The sequence below is a fragment of the Leptonotus elevatus genome, chromosome 20, assembly GCF_054856555.1.
Source record: "Leptonotus elevatus isolate MCC_2025b chromosome 20, RoL_Lele_1.0, whole genome shotgun sequence".
NCBI classification, from domain to species: domain Eukaryota; kingdom Metazoa; phylum Chordata; class Actinopteri; order Syngnathiformes; family Syngnathidae; genus Leptonotus; species Leptonotus elevatus.
This window is the reverse complement of record NC_141258.1, coordinates 9,560,182-9,577,255: the sequence shown is the minus strand read 5'-3', so window position 1 is coordinate 9,577,255 and position 17,074 is coordinate 9,560,182. Positions and strand designations below refer to the sequence as shown.

At 38.4% G+C, this 17,074-nt stretch overlaps 1 long non-coding RNA gene across 1 annotated transcript in view; it reads right to left on the bottom strand.

The window, feature by feature from the left end:
- LOC147156948 (uncharacterized) overlaps nt 1-17,074 on the bottom strand; it is a 41,035-nt gene that overhangs the window by 4,018 nt on the left and 19,943 nt on the right. The window contains exons 4-6 of the long non-coding RNA XR_015091747.1: nt 14,133-14,265; nt 4,713-4,864; nt 3,530-3,611 (exon numbers count right to left, since the gene is read on the bottom strand). This is a non-coding gene — a long non-coding RNA (uncharacterized LOC147156948). The remainder of the gene's footprint in view (nt 1-3,529; nt 3,612-4,712; nt 4,865-14,132; nt 14,266-17,074) is intronic.

Here is a 17,074-nt window from a genome sequence, read left to right as displayed (position 1 = left end):
ATACGCTATAATTTTCAGTCAGATCGTAGCAGGCGAAGCACTTTGCCAAGCGCAGGTGCCTGCACGTCCTACATAATTTAACTATTATCAAGGTTCAGTTGCTCGGCGTTAATGACACAATAACCTGGCACCCCAATGTGCACGGAGGTGATAAAGGCCGCTTGCAGCCTCGACGCTTCCCTTTCCGCCCGTATCGCTTCATCCTCGCCTCACCTCTTTTCCTCGCCGCCGTAGCGCGTCAACAACGTCCCGTCAATGTCAGCCGGAGACGCGCAGTGTAAACTTGCCGTGGGTAACAGAGACTCCATATTCACTCACACTTACATCACATTGAAAAAGTCTACACACCCCTTTTAAAAAAAATTATATATATAAATAATTTCACAATTCTATTGACAAAGCTCCATTCAAACCAATAGCGGGGGCTACCAAAGGGCCTAAACCCCATTTAAACCAATGTCCAGGCTACTAGGGGCCCGAGTCCCCAATCAAGCCAATGGCCGGGCTACCAGAGGCCCAAAACCTCATTCCACCACTGGCAGGGGTAGCAGGCACTTTTTCTTTTCTTTTTTATGAATTGTATCACTTGATGCATGAAAACTCCAATTGACCCATTTATTTTGTTTTTATTTATTTTGCTTTTATTTATTTTGTTTTTATTTATGTATTATTGTTTTATTATTATTATTTATTAAAATTATTATTTTTTATTTTAATATCATTATGTTATTCTATTATTAATTGACCTAAAATAATTTGTTGAAAGTCTAATTTTAAGTTTTTAACTAAAACCATTTAGAGTTTTTCATTTAGTGTTTAAAATGGGACTAAACGTATGCCTAAAATATGACAAGCTAATAAGCATATATCCAAAAAGCTCAAATAAAACTAAAGCCAAAATGGCTTCATCAATAAATAAAAGTGGCTCCATTCAAGACGAACACATAAAAGACAAAAGGTTGCCTTCATGACATCAAACACTACAAATATCCATTTATATTCACGCCCATCAAAAAGGTCAAAACGTTGTCCTGACATTCTGCAAACATCTGGGCCTCTTATCCCCTCGCCTGTTTTGGAAATGTTATAGAAATCGAGAAGATAACCGGACAGAGCGGCGCCCTGTTGCCGAAATGGAGCTGCAGTGTGGAGTTTCCACGAGATTGCGAGTGGCTTGACCTTTTAGCGCCAGCTTCCATGTGAGGGACTTTCCCCCCCTGAGGGTGAAAAGAAGAAAGGTGCGTCCGCCGTTTCTCTCTAGGAGCTGCGTTGAATAGAAAGCTAGTGAAAGAGGTACTACTGTTGCTTTTCCACTTTCTTTAACAAATGCCAAGCAAACACAGTGGTAGCCTAGACTGGTCTGACCCTAATCCATTTGCAACCTTGGTTGGAAAACATTCCTTTATGCTTGTAAATGAATAGTTCTCACCACGCAGCTGAAGTGGATATGAAAAGATAAAACGGCAGTGTTAAATGTCAGTAGTTAATGTTAAAAAAAAAAAAAAAAAAGTGTAAAGAATGTGCCCACTGTGCTTTGCAAAAGCACTGAAAATCTGTCAAATTGAAATGGCTGAGCTATTACAAAACTTTCATTTTCTTCTAGTGATGCAATATGGAGGACAGTTTAGGCACCAACATTTCTGAAAAAATAAACCAACATATAATTTGATTCATCCATCTGAACCATCATCAGTACGCATTTCTGAAGATTATTTATGCTAGGTCATCTATTTTGCTGTTTGGCGCTACACTGTTACAGATACTTAGGCATTCAGAAAACATATTTCAAAAGTATAGCAAAATTAATTATTTACATTTGAATACAAGAGTAAAATTTTTATAATCGTATTAAATCGGGTTGGAAGTAACAGGGATGAAAATCAATGCCAATCAAGTTTTTGCGGAAAAGTACATGCTAGCTGTGTTAGCCGTTATGCTAATGCACTAAGATGACTTGGGGTTACTCATGGTCACAACAATTAGCTTGATGATGTCATTTCTGTTGAGTCATGTAGCTAACATTTTCTCCCTTAACTCTAGTCAGCTAAAAATGTTATAGTAACTTTATTTCTAGAGCATTTAAACAACAACTGTTGCTATAACAGCTAAATAAATAGCCTTAATAAATTATTTACAATTTAATACAAAAGTAAGAGTTTATAATCATACTAATTCGGGTTGGAAGTAACAGGGTTGAAAAATCAATGCTAATATTCAAGTTCTTGCTCATAAGTACATGCTAGCTGTGTTAGCTGTTATGCTAACACACCAAGATGACTTAGGCTTACTCATGGTCACAACAATTAGCTTGATGATGTCATTTCTGCTGAGTCATGTAGCTAGCATTTTCTCCCTTTAGTTGGCTAAAAATGTTACAGTAACTTTATTTTTAACTTTATTTCTAGAGCACTTGAACCACCGTTGCTATAACAGTGTTGAGTGTATGTTGAGACACATCTTTAAAATATTTTGTGTCTGTGAAGGACGACATCAGTGGTGGCAAATTCTGGTCCAGAAAGTAAAAACCCTGCCACAGTTTGGCTTTAGCCCCTTTTGCTAGCTCTAGCTCCCTACCAGGTAAACCAGCACCTGAGGAGCTAGCTAAGGAACTCGCTAGCTAGCTCCTGGAGCTAAAGCCAAACCGTGGTAGGGTTTTTACCTCTCACAAACGGATTGAAAACTTCAGTATCTGTTATATTTGATATGCAAATTCGCCAACAAAAGGAAGAGATGACACTAAAACAGTTGCAGTATTTAGTTATTTGGTATTTAGAAAAATGTTTAGAGTCGGTGTACAGTACGAACCCAGGACTTGTTTGCTCCATAGTACCGTGCTCACCTTCCCAATAAACCTATTTTCAAGAATAGTCTGTTTTATTTTTATTATTTCCCCCCCAAGGAGGTGTTGACCCTCTTCTGCTGTACATTCAAATTTAGAGGCTATTAAGGGAATGGGATTTGGGACAATGTATACAGACTTTTATTACTGGGTGATATGAAGCATGAAACAAATGCATTTACGTGCTCATAAGCATTCATGCTGGAATTTAGTGCATAACGCCAGTACAAGATATAAGCATCCGAACAAAAACATTGTTGTTGCCTACATGTACATGAGCAAACATGATCCAAGTAACAACGCATGCACGACCTTTGCGGTGTGCGTGGGCCATGTTTTAGCATTCAAAGGACATATTGATTTCGTTTCACACAAAAACCTTTCTGTCTGATTTCCCTCAAGATGGCACAGATTAAAGGCCCTTGTGCACATGTTGTATATATTGACCCGCTACCCTTAATAATTCAGCACACACTTAACACTGTAACCTGCAGCAGACGTCATATGACCTGGCAGGGAAAAAATTCATTTGTTTGCATTGAGACAGGTTCTCTTTTACGCTCTCCTATACAACCCCGGTCGACTAAAATATGAAAACGTTAAAATGGAATTGCTGTTTTTTTTCTTGCAGTGTTTCACTTCAGACCATCAAAACAGGATAGAAGTTGACGGACTTAGGACACCCCATACCTTTCCATGTTCTCCCTCCAAGAACAGGCCGTGCTTTTGGAGCGTGGTGGCGAGACTTCATCACGTCACACTAATGACGTCGCTAAAACACACAAAGGGCGGCTTAGACTATTTACTTTATGTCCCCAATAATGTTAATCATAATACAATATCTATTCATACAAGTGTAAGCAGCTCAATCCAAGATGAAACTGTGGCTTAGCTGCTAATTTCCTCCTGCTGACTTCTTCTAACAGGATAAGTGTTAAAAATTGTTTTAACCCTTTAAAGACAGTGGAATTCAGGGTGTTTTAAAAAAGAAAAATGCTTTCGCTGATTTTTCCGTAATAAAACAGTAATAACACACACATAATAATGCTACTAATTAATCTTAGTTGAGCTCATCTGTCAGTCATTGTTGCAAGATGTTGTTTGGTGATTTGACATTTTAGCCCAACAACACTCACACCTCCCGTCTGTCATTGAGCCCACTTTAAATGAAAGGAAACTAAATGGGAGACAACTCAGCGCCTTTTAAATAAATCACGCACGGAAAAAGTTAATTGGATTAGCAGCCTTGGGTTATTCAATCCAACTATTGATCCCTGGCCAGAACAAATATCTGCAGTGCTGCCGTGTTGTCCAACGTGAGATTAATTTGTGAAAATGAAAGAAAAAAAAAGGCACATTGATGTATTCGTTGCGTCCAGTCAACGAACTTAAACAAAGCTTCATGTCAAAATGTTATTTATTTATGTATATTAATATTTATCATCATTGTATTTATTTATTTATTTTATTTATTATTTCCAAAAGAGAATATTTGACATCACACGTTTGCATTTAAATTGTACAATTGATGTTTGGCACTTACGATAACATGCATGAAATATCGCCATCATTGCCGGCCCCCCGGCACATCTGACAGGCAGCCCCCCGCCTCAAAATAGCTATAGTTGACCCCATCTGAGCCGAGGCCGATTACAATGTTAATGAAGCCTTTTGAACGCACGTTCTGAAGGGATCTGCCAAGATAGCTGGGATGGGAAGCGTCTATACAGATCGCTCTCGTTCTTTAATGTCTTGTAAAGATTTTTGCATCATAGCTGCTCTTTCTTCCCGTTTCCATTTTTGTAACCAAAAAGAGAGCTTGATGGAAAGAACCCGAAAACAAAAGAGAGAGTTCTAGATGTTGCTTCCTTACTTTTCACTCTGTCCACGTATTGATTTGGCGTTGTAAAGAAAGGCTGAAGTCGAAAGGTTTGGGTGAAAAAGAAGGATTTGCTGAAGAAATCCCAATTGAAGAGTTTCGGCGAAATTGGAGCCTTGGGCCAAAACGGTGTGAAAGATGTCATCCTGAAAGAGGAGCAGAAAAGAAGACAGAGGCAGAAGACAAGACGGGCTGAATTAATTCAATGGGATTTGAGAAGGCGCTAAGCTAAGAAGGCACATTTGAGCGCCGCTGGACCTCGACAATGACGAGTGTAACTTCATTCCGCTTTAAGATACAATAGATGTGAGAGAGAATGGCTTTGTGAATGTCTCTCCATCATCCTCATCATTAAATTCCACACACTGAGAGAATAGAATTCATGTAGGGATCGTGGGCCATACGTCCAAGAATAGAATCACGGTACCTTGTAAGCATCCAATCATTTGCATAAAGAGGATATGCAACCAGGTCATTCTCATTTCCTCGAGCAGAATAGACTTTCGCTCTGAACGTGTGCGTTATAATATGCGTCTCACCTTTTCTTACCAAACCGGTTGCGAGTCATTCTTATGAAATAACACATCGGCCTTCTTGAAAAAGAAAAAATAAATTGCATCTGTCTACTAATGGGAAACAGTGCAGTGACGTACAATACAAATATAACGATGTACATCTGTCCTCTTATTTATAGAAAAACATAACATGGAGGCCGGCCATGGAAATAAATTGCGTAAAATGAATTGTACTAATCATAATTCAGTCACATACCACTGAAGAGGATTAGGGCCAGTGAAGAGAGAGAAAACGAGTTTGGCACGATTCTGACTTTATTCTCAGATTTCTCACTTTAAAGTCGGAATTCTGAGAATAAAATGAGAATCCTGCCAAACCTTTTTTCCTCTCTTCACTGGCCGTACATACAATCTTGTTAAAATTACAGTTAAAAACTGTACTTTGTAATTTCTGGAAAAACTTGTTTTTATGAGAAGGTAATTTTCTGTTATTTCACAGTATTTTCTGGCGACTTAGTGGCAGGAAAATTACTGTATATATATATTTTTTTACTTCTTTTTTTTCTTTTTCTTTTTTACAGTGTAGTTGACTTGAGTTAGGGCGAAACCATTTTCCAAATATTAGAACTTTTTCCGCATCAAGCAGAAATAGACTCCTCAGCCGTGCAGCCAATTTTTCTGGCATCCAGTAAATTATTCAGCAGAGAATATGCATTCTTCTGGTTGTTGCTGTTAGTATAATACTGCAAGAATTAAAGATTTAAAAAAACGGTTGAACGCTCCCGTTTCAATTGGTGCCATGACCTGGATAGCACAAGTTGGATACATCCAACTTTGACTATAAAAAAAAACTTGTATTATTATTATTAAATGTATTTATTATTGTTATTATTATTATCATTATTTAACTCCCTTTTTTTCTTTTTTCTTTTTTTAAATCAGCATCTCTTGTATGGTGTAGATTGTTTTTGTAATGTTATTAGCTAAACATTGATTTTAAACAGCTCCAGATGTATTTGGCAAAGTCACATGCTGTTATATAATTAAAGAGGACTTGACTATGTTGCAGTTTATATTACATTGATGATTTTTATAATTGTTACATGATAATGATGTTAGGAAGGCCCAGGTGGCAAACATCCGGAGGGGTGTGTTTACTTTTATATGCACTGTAACTGTTATAATCAGGGGCCATGTTGAATTAAAAACAATTTTTCTTTGCAGTGAGAACAGAATCGTGAGACCTCGAGATCTTTGATTAACCGTCTGGAACAAATACCTAATTAGCACCTCTTCCCTCCGAAATGAAAATGAAATAATTGCTTTGTTTTTCAAATATACCTGCAGTGCTGTTCGGGAGAAGCTCCTGACTGATATCCCAAATGTTCCTCAATTTCACGAGGAGCGTCACTCGATCGCTACTCCAACACGAGAAATACAATCTCTCGTTTATCTCACTACGCTCTCATTAAGTGTGCTCAGCTTTAAAGACGCTCCCTGGAGCCCTAATAGCTGCAATTAGCAAGAGAGAGCGCGCACACTCGCCTACACACAATGTGGGCTGTGAGCCTGTCAAAGGGAATTGTAGCCCTGCAGCAGTGAGTGAGAATAAGACAGAGGAAGCATGAGGCGGCAGCCATTCTTGTGCCTCCACTAATAATGTTGGGCTGTGAGTGCCAGGCTCAATTCCATTGGCTGTCAGGACGAGCACCACTGGGCCTGGATTAGCACTGAGGGGAGGGGCTGGAGACGAGAGGGAAGGACAAACTTCCTATAAATTAAGGTCTGTTTTAGTAAAGGATGCTTATTAGTGGCTCTTAAGCCACTTGATCCATTTAAATGTAACCTCGCCCTTTTAGTGGATAATCAATTAGCTTTGTGAAGGCAGCCAGCACAGATTTTTTGTGTGTGCGCTAGTTGAGGTAATCCTCACTTTGCTAAGTGGTTCATATGCACAGAAAAAGGTGGCAAGGTTTTGGATGAAAAGAGATGTTTCCTATTTTACATAAACATTGCAAGTTTTTTGTTGTTTTTTAGTTATCAGTGAATGCCCTGGCTATGAAAGCACATCCCCAGCAGTGGATTTTTTGTTTGTTTGTTTTTTACCCATCACAAACCCGTTTCTGCCAGTGGGAGAAAGAAAAACTTTTGTTGTTGTTTTTCGTTCCTTTGTTGGGTTTTTTGCCTGAGGATTTTTTTTTTTTTTACACCTGGGGCAACCTGGGTGTTTAGGGGATATATATATATATATATATATATATATATATATATATATATATATATATATAAAGTAAATTTTTAAATTCCCGTTTAGTCTGACATGGACTTCCTTCAACTGGTCTGATTTATTTATTACTGGTGGAAACGTGTGGAAGTTTATTGCATTCACTTGGAATTTTTTGGGTGTGTGGGGGGTCTTTTTTTTCATTTTCTGGGGGCGGGATCAGAAAAACAGGGTAAAAAATATTCCATAAAACAAAAACAAATGTCATAAAACAAAAAAATATATTGTTTGAAAAACAAACTAAAAATAATTCCAAAAAGCAAAACCAGTACAAAATTTACTCAGAAGAACCAGAGATTTTTTTACTTTTTTCCTAGTGAATGCAATAAGGTTCAGTAGAAAAAGTATTCTTAAAATAAAATAAATAACCCACTGGTGGAAATGGGCCTGTGACTGTAAAAAGAAAAAGAAAAAAAGAAAACAAAAAGTGCTTTTTATTTTTTACTGGTGGGAATAGGGTTCCATATTTTACTAAATCAAGTGTGGCAAGTTTGCCCACCATTGATCAACAATCAGGGGCTCAGTCGAACTACGCGGAGGAAAGCGATGACGATTCTCAATCCCAACCCAGACTAAACTGAACAATTGTAACAACCAAGATGAGGCAGTCCATTTAATTGCTTCAACAACCTTAGTGGCCGTGTTGCTAACGCGAACATGACAAGTAAGAGAGTGATCAAGTCCAAGTAATCTTCCAGGGACGCTCTTATTATCTGCCCTGTTGTCTCCGAGCAGTGGGTTTGATCCCCAGGGCGCGGCACACACACACACACACAGCTGAGAGACAAGACAACTCATCTGACAAAGCAGACGTCGACACGCATGCATCCAAGCATACAGATAGACAGACAGTGAGGGCAGGTAGACAGGCAGAGGTGGGCATGGCGGCTTTGTACACGCACCCCCACCACCATGTCCCCAAGCAGCTCCAGATATTGCTGCTTCACTGAACAGCGTAATGACAGTCTCTTCTTCAACAGGGGCTGGCTGTTGTGAAAATCCGCTCAGGGTTCTTTGCTTTCAAACGGGAACTTTATTTCCAAGGTACTTGGAAAGCATTGCTTCTCTATATACGTATATATAGTAGTTCATTGTCGTGTAAGCATAGCCAGTCTGGCCGCAGGGGTTAAATAGAGGAAGGCGTGGTCTATGTAGAGGTTTTTAAGTAATCAGCTTGGGGGTCGGGAGCCTTTGGAGGTTATCTGCATGGAGCCAAACACACAAGCGACGTTCAGCATCTTTATTTGAACAGAGTGTGTGTGTGTTCGAGAGATGAAGAGCCACAGCAACCTCAACGGGGATCAGCGGAAATCACACCTTTGCTTTTATTTCAAATATTTTCCTCTTCAGATGTGGTAAAAGTACTCATAATCTGCATTTAAGTATAGTCCAGATACATGTCTTGAATATACAATGCGAAAAGTATAAGTACTGACACAAGTCCTGTACTTAATAATACAAACTACAGTAGCCTAACATCGTAAAGGCAACATGATGGATGGATTTTTAATCATTTGTTAATTTTTGATCACGTGTGACCTGTTACTTTACTGATTACTTGATTTTCAAAGTAACTTGTTACTTTACCAATTACTCGATATTAAAAGTAACTTAAATACATTACTGATTACTTGATTTTAAAATTAAGTTAGATTACAAGCAGCATTGCCAGTTACCTCGAAAAAGTAACTTAGTTACTTGACGGATTATTTGTTTTTAATAGTTACTTACTTTACTGATTACCTGATTTTAAAGGTAGCCAAGTTAGATTGCAAGCAGTGTTGTCACAGTTACATGATTTTAAAAGTAATGTAGTTAGATTACAAGTTACTTTATTAGTCCCTATCAGCATATGCTGACAATTTTGCTTAACATGAAAATGACAACTGGTTTTGCCAATCATTTATTGGAAGTGCATTTTAAAACCATGTTAAATGTTAATACCAGTGACTTGTGAAAAGAATTACTTCCAAATTGCAGCCTTTGCGATTTGAAAATTGCATTCCCCTACTTTGCGATTCAATTTGAATTTGATGAATTGTTCAGCCCTATTAGATTGCCGTTGCATTTGTCCAGACACACAAACCGAATAAACACACAAACGTAGTCTATTTACCACCTACAGTTAGTCACTCTCTTTTCGTTATCCTGATAATTCAAGAGGAAATGAAATCATCTGCCGCGATGATGCAGACTGTGGAGTGTGATGGTATATTTTATTTGCGCCGATTGGAAGCCAATTAAGCACGTAATGGATGGGCAGCCTATCATCCAAAGCTAATTATCCGAGCATTTACGTTACAGTGATTGGAGTTTTTGGTTCACATGAATAGTTGCCGCTGTCTCTTTGCGTGTTCAAAAGTTTCATACTGGGATTTGTGTTTTTGTTGTTGTTTGAAACAGGAAAAAAATGAATGATGATGATGAATGGAATTTCTGTTTATTCCAATGGGCAATATTGATCTCATATACGAGTAAACCGAGTTATCAGCCTTGTCATGGAACAAATTAAGCATGTTAGACAATGTACCATTGTAGTCAGAAGTTGTGGAATAACTTCATTGTCATCATAAGGTGGAGGCTATTGTGTTTTATAACGCTATAGTCAGTTTTTTGTGTGTACCACAGCCTCAAACTTTTAATACACTATTCATTAATGTGCTACTTCAGCAGATTGTGCCGTGAAGATAACCTCAGTCTCATGCAGCGATGTTACCCCCCCCCCCCCCCCCTCCCCTCCCCGTCATCGCCCCCACCTCCAAGCCCTCTCGTTGGGAGGGGACCCCAAAAGACAAGAAAGCAATTATTTCTCTACCTCTGTTCTCATTTTCAGGTACTCTCCCTCCCTCTCGCTCTCAATCCCACACCAATGACAAAATGGAGGAAGAGGAGACGAGCGGCAGGTGTTGACAGCAACTACTGGGGGCTTTCGCTTTCTCGCTGTCATTCTTCAGCACTCAAATGAGATGGAATGGCAATATTTTGATATTTTGAAACATTTACAAATCACCTTGAAGCAGTTAATTATATAAGTAAGGTGCATTTGAGCTGTACCGATCATTAAAAAGGTTTTACATGCTAGCAAGCTAATCAGAAGGTTTCCCATTTTTCTCATTGTGTGAATGCTCTAACACGCTTCTCCGTCCACGTTTTGCAACCAATTCAGCACTAATATGATCACAGATGATAAACAATATATGACTGAGTACTGTTATATTATAATTCTACCTGTGTATCTGCATTGTTTATGTTCAATCCATGGTTTAAAAGGTTATAGTACCGCAACAGAGATGCTAATTAGCTTTAGCATTAAGCTAGCGAACTGAAAAGATGATCTACCTGGTTGTTTTGAATAAACAAGGTGAAATTGTCTTTTTTAAATATTTAGTTTGACAGCAAACATCAATTGGGAATGCCAATAAATGCTTTGAAGAGCTGTTATTTACCATTTGCCAAATTGCTACTTTTTGTGAAGTGAGCCGCCATAAAGCACTTGTACGAATGATGGTTGTCTATCTTGAGAACTTTTTTATAATATTTCCAAATGAGAGATTTCTGCTTTCACATTTCAAGATTTTTCGACACACATTCTACATGAGTGCATTTCAGCTTGTCAGCATATACACACAATTTGGAGACATTTTTTTTATTTAAAATGTTGTATTATTGCTTCCCATTTTCAGACTTGTGTAGCTGTACATTGGAAATCGGCGCATACGTTTTGTTTCAGTGAATTAAAAGTGATATCAGTTATGCACACTATTAAAGCGCTAAATTGGAATAGGGCACTTCGATTTGCAGTGTAAATCCCGGCTAAATGTAGGCTGGTGACATTTGAATAAGTCTCCTAATGTCATAAATTATTGCTTCGTGTGTTCACGCTTGGAAAGCTTGCAAAACCTTTCATGCGTTACTTGTTGAGTCGTTTTTGTTCCTTTGTGAGCTCGAGTAAAAGAAAACCAAAAGGGCCAACCGGTTGATGCCCTTGCAAAGAATTTCAATTTCGCAGGGGCCGTGCCACAATACAGGCCAATACAAAGCATTTATCTGGTGTTATTAGGGGCGCGCAGATACAAGATATCACAGACTTGTGTATGTAACGTGAGCTGCTTGTCATATCTGCAGAGGGAGACTTCGAAAAAGAGAGCTGAGCTTATGACTTGAATGAAAATATTTTTTTTAGCATCTGGCTCATCTCACCCTCCATCCCTCTCTGCCATCTTTCAATCTCTGTCCCTCCATTTTTTTTTTCTGATTGATACACTCATTTCATGAAGATTTCACGCTTGACGAATCCCAAATGGCTCTGCTCTCACGACAAACAGATCAATTTTTATACACTTCAAAGTTGCTGGTCTTGAAAATTGTTTGACCGTCTTCAAGACACTTTGGATTTTCACTATAATTGAGGACTATAACGCAGGTCAGCATTAGATCAGCCTCCTTGACCATTAGTGTTGGCTATGTAACAAACAACAACTGTCCATCAATTTTCTATAACACAAGAGCTAGAGCCTGAGATTTTCTCTAATAGTCCTGTAGCTTAATGCTAACATAGGATAAATGCTAAGAAATTAGCATCGATGTTTTGGCAATTAGCTCATTCACTGTCAGCCCAGTAAAAATGGAATCTTTGACATCTATAACCGTCAATGGCAGTGAACGAGTTAGAAACTGTCAAATAGCTTTAACACATAAAACAATGTATAAATTAAAGAAATGGAGAGGATGTGACATTGCCAAGGCAATGATGAAAGGAACTGTGTTCTATTACTGTATGTGTGTATATATATATTACAAATGGTGCTTAAACAAGAGCAACACACATAACAGCAATTAAAAGACATGTATCCAGCGTGCAGTGACATTGTTCAAAGCACAGCACTGCAGAGAGCTCGATCGCGCTTTGATCGCAGCGGGATGCTGCCGTCGGGAGGTGAGCAGCGCATTTACATCTCCTTGGCAGAGCACACGGGAAGGTGAACCAGTTCTCTCCTTTGTGTATGTCTTGCAGAGTAAAGGTTAACAGCTTTGAGGAGATATATATATATAGTGCCGCAGTAACATTTTCATCGTGCCTACTCAGGAGTTCTTTATTTAAAGAAATACAAAGGATGCACAATTCATCATCTAATAATGTGATGTGATATTAATGCAGGACTTTTTGTGTCTGTATGTGCAGCTTGTTTTATTTGCATGCACATTGAAGAAAAAGCTAAATTTTCGCCACGCGCGCAACATGAATGAAAAATGAGCGAGGCCTTGGGGCTGCATGTGCGTATCACGGATGGTTGCTTAGCAGTCGGCTAAATTCCGAGCAGGCGTCCTTTTGAGTCACCACAATGGTGGATCGAGATCAGGAGACCAATGACTTAAGTGCACTCCTTTGACAATTTAAATCTCAACTCACTTCAACATAGTTCCTTGATACTAAGATGGTGGCAAACCGTAGTGCTACAAAATGGCGTTAAAGTATTATGCTTTGAACTCAGCACAAAAAACGAAATTATTTAACGTAAATTGGTGAATAGCATAAGTAGACAAACATGGTTGTTCTTTTAGTTCATTGATACTGTAATTTAATAGTAATTTGGAAAGTGGAAAAAAATAGTCATAGATTAGAGTTGACGTATTTTTCTGTCACCAGGTGGCATTAGTGCTTCATGTTGGATGATGGTGAAAGGATCAGTACAATTTTTCTTTTCAAATTAAAAGCCGATTAATTTGAACATTAAGCAACTCCTGCCCATTTTGTTCATTGTAGAAAGAAAGAAAGAAAGACAGAAAGAAAGACAAACGGCAACTTAAAAGCTACACATATTAGTGGTTATAAATATCATGTTTCTTCCCATAATGTAATGCGATGCATGTTATTTTTATATCAAACACCAAGGGCCACAAAGCCCGCATGGCATCAGCAGTATTTTTACTGACATTTTTTAGTCTTCGTGCAGATGAGCTGACAGTAGGCGCTGAGGCGGTGGTCAGTGGTTAGAAACATCTCTTATTACACAGTGAAACATCGATATTTGCAGAAGATGAGCTTTCTAATTGATTTTGCAGCACCGGATAGACGCGCACACGGGAGAGATCGGCCCAAAAGTCAGGCAATTGTGAATGTTTAGTTGGAATCGATCGGTTTTATGCAGAAAGGTGGGAAAAGTGGTATCAGGTTAAAAATGGCTCAGGCCACTCCAGTCTGAGAAGAGATTCCGATAACCTTGCAATAGGAGGAAGGACGATGGTAACCATAGTAACAGGAAAAAAATGTGATACTTACAAATGCGTGAAAAACGTTTAACAATTATATTTTGGATCAGAGTAAGGAAACTCCACAAGGTTAACATAAGTGTAAAAAATTATCATTAATCATTTTTATTTTATAATTTTTTTTTAAATTGAAGAAGTAGTCTGCGATTTTGGTTTGAACCAACATAAAAGGCAAATTGCTCAAAAGAGTTCCTATTAGAAGCAGGTAGCATAGCATCCGACATGTGACAACATGGCCTCCTTTGGTGGAGGTAATTATAAGTAAGTCATAAAATGACTACTGCGTCTGGGATGTGCAATAACAACAGCGCAATGTGCCATTAAAAGATATCCGCGAGTCTTTACCTTCCTGCGTGTCCCAGAGGTAACCGCAGGTGGCATCCGGTCAAGCGTGGCGGAGCCAGATGACAACAATGCTGTTACGATCGTGTCCCTAAGGTGGGAGGCGTGGGAGGCTGTGGTTCAATAAGTCGTACTCCTGCAAAAAGGTAGCGGTTTTACATTAAAGAAGGGTTTGGGCATCAATAAACATACCTGATGCATGTTATAAAGCAGTGCTGCAACATTTGTCATGAATCTTCTCAGTGGTCATAAATGGATAGAGTATTATCATTCCACACAAATTACAACCATTCTCAATTTCCCAATGATTTTCTGTCTAAGATTTTACATAACACAACCACCATTAGCATCTGAAACTCAAGAACGGTACAGTACATGACGGTTTGGCTGATCAATATATATACTGGAATGTATAAAGAGTTGGGGCGGCATTGGGGTGTGAGCCTGACATTTTTACACAACAAAACCTGATGACAACTACCGCAGTGAATTCTGTGGTAAAATCACATAGGCTACTGTTTATTTACAGAAATTTTTCATATAATGGATGGTAATAGTCTTATGCCGACCACCAGAATACATAACCAGGAAGGTTAAAATAATTTATATTGATCCAGTAAAGTCAAAATGTTAATGTCCTTTTAGTTGGCATGAGCTAAGCTAACGTGTGCTAGCTAACACATTAGCCAACATGAAGCTCTTTAACTACACCACTGAAGTGAAGTGATACAAATAAAACAAAAAAAGGATTTAAAAATCTAACCACTCACTATTTTTAAAAAGTAGATTGAAATAATTTATATTAATCCAGTGAAGTCAAAAGGTAAATGTTCTTTAAATTGCCATGTTCTAGCTAGTGCATTAGCCAACATAAAACTACACCACTTAAGTAAAATAAACGGATAAATAAAAGAAAAACAAGATTTTAAATCGTAACCACTCACTATTTCCCAAAAATAATAATTCTACTTCCAATGCGCACATTAAAGGTATTTTATGTAAGACTGCTTGCCCGTTGGGTTTGGTGCAGGCGCTGACGCTCGTGGAATTTCAAGGACAAGCTTGGGTGAGCAATTGCAAGGGCCCGGTTTGAGGAGGGATGGGGCGGGCCATATAGGCGGCGGCGGGTGGATACAAAAATGAGGAGATGAAAGCGAAGCATGATGGGAATGAAAGAAGAAAAGACAGGAGTCTTAACATCGACTGGTCTTCAAACATTTACCCTCGCATGCCTAAGTTGTGGGGGCGGTTTCTATTACAGCTGTCTTTAATGGCTGTGTCACAGACTATTAACTGCATTCATCTTTGCCTCTACTATATAGCAGCGTTGAACAAAGACAGATGACTGGCGCTCAGTATTTCCACGCACCGGACTAGTTGGAGGACACGCGTCTGTTCGGCATACTCAGCACAAACAAAACTAGCAGACATGGTAATATACTGGACCGAAACATGCATGGCGACACATTCATCATGCTGTCCAATACGCTAAACGAGGAAGTGACGGCCAGCAGCATCGCATGCAGATGTGAAAGAAAGAGAGGTGGTGTTAAGTTATATCAGCACCATGACGTGACAGATATGCAATACACACACTTGTGTTCGTGTACTATGTTTGCATTTCTTCAGGTTTTTCCTGGTCCACAGCCATTTGTTGTCAGAAAGAAATTCACCGTATAATTGTGCCCCAAATGAACAGGAAGCTAGGCAGAAAACACAAAGGATAAATTACTCCTGAAAACATTGAGACTGCTCTGCATTAATAATAAAGTACATTAATTAAAACAGTCATCTGTTGAGGCACACATAAAAAATACTCCCCACACACACCCAAAAAGATTATTCACACAAAAAAACTCACGTTACAATATGTACAACACCACAAACATCACACAAACGTTACACACACCCCAAAATCCAATGTATAGGAATCACAAAATAAATATAAAATCACAAAAATGTAATTACCATAAACTATATGAATAAAAAGTATGGCATTCAAAAACCTTGTGAAGAAAAGTTATCCTACACAAAATGAGATGCGCTACCAATAATATTGCTATCACTGCATGGCAAACTTTTGACGAGAACTAATTTGAAGAAGAACATTCGAGCTGACAATCCCGAGTCACATTTCACAGTGAAAGAGAGACATGGTGTACCCTTGAAAATAATATATTTTTAACACTTCTCTACGGAGGCGCAATAGGTGAAAAAAGATGGAGAAGGTGATTCATTTGTTCTCGCCAGTGTCACAAGTAACATTAGATTTCACAGGCAGGTTTGGAAATGTAAGTTTCTACCTGATGGAATGACTATGTTCATCCAAACACACACAAAAAGAGACAAATTATTCATTTTTGAGTTGCTAATAAAGATCCATATCTAAATGATCAACTAACTAGCATTGGCTCAACTTTTATGCTATCATAACATGTTTCCACAGTTTTGCTAACATCAGCTCTAACAAAATAGGCTTAATTAACCAATGATGACAAGTGAAAAAATACACTTTACGTCTATTTTATTTTATTTTCAGACAAGACTACAGATTTTTTTGATAGACAGAAGCTTGCTGTTTTTAGGTTGGCCCAAGACTGTAGCTGTTGCATGTTGTTGAGAGCTAGTAAGTGCTAGCTTAACTTGTTAACATAGCTTTGCTAGTGGCTTGAACAGAGAATTCAAGACTAAACAAAGATGAAAATAGGAAAAAAAATATACACCTTAATACTTAGGTACTGCATATATATTTTTTCAGATTAGATGAGTGTTTGAATAGCAGAAGCATGTGGCTTTTATGCTAGCATTAGCCACAATTGTTGTGGATGACATCAACCAGGTTTCTTAAATAAGGCAATGAATGATACTCTAAGAGTCCAAGTAGAGTACATATATCTGAATTTCACCACATTCGCACCTTAATTTAGTCTATTTGCCGCAGGCAG